The sequence below is a fragment of the Elephantulus edwardii genome, unplaced genomic scaffold, assembly GCF_000299155.1.
Source record: "Elephantulus edwardii isolate Elephantulus edwardi_28Jun2011 unplaced genomic scaffold, EleEdw1.0 scaffold00187, whole genome shotgun sequence".
NCBI classification, from domain to species: Eukaryota; Metazoa; Chordata; class Mammalia; order Macroscelidea; family Macroscelididae; genus Elephantulus; species Elephantulus edwardii.
In genome coordinates, this window is record NW_006399937.1 from 5,370,665 (window position 1) to 5,371,240 (window position 576).

Here is a 576-nt window from a genome sequence, read left to right on the forward strand (position 1 = left end):
GACATTCCTCTGGTATTCCCTGCTTTCAGCTAAGATCCATCTAACATCAGCTACAATATCCCTAGTACCATGATCCCTTCTAAACCCAGCCTGGAAATCTGGCAGTTCTCTGATGATGTGCTGTTCCAGTCTTCACAATTATGTTCTTTGCATCAGAGAGTTAGACAGTGAATTGGGTTGATAGAAAGACAATTGATTCCTTTGAGATGGACTGCTAGGAGAACAAACAGGTTTGTCCTGGAGAGGGTGAAGCCGGAATGCTCCTTGGAGCCAAGGACTCTGAAGCTTTGTCTGACATACTTTGGGCATGTTGCAAGAAGGGACTGGTCCTTGGAGAGGGACATCATGTTTGGGAGCGTGGAGGGGCACCAAAGTAGAGGAAGACCTCCGATGAGATGGATCGATTCTGTGACAGGAGCGGTGGGAATAAGTGCGTTTGAGATGGCTAGGTTGGCACAGGACAGAACAGAGTTGAGGGGTGTTGTACATAGGGTCACTGTGAGTTGCAAACTACAATGGCACATAACAACAACAACAAATACAAATTCTAACAAATTATTTCAATTTCCTTCACCC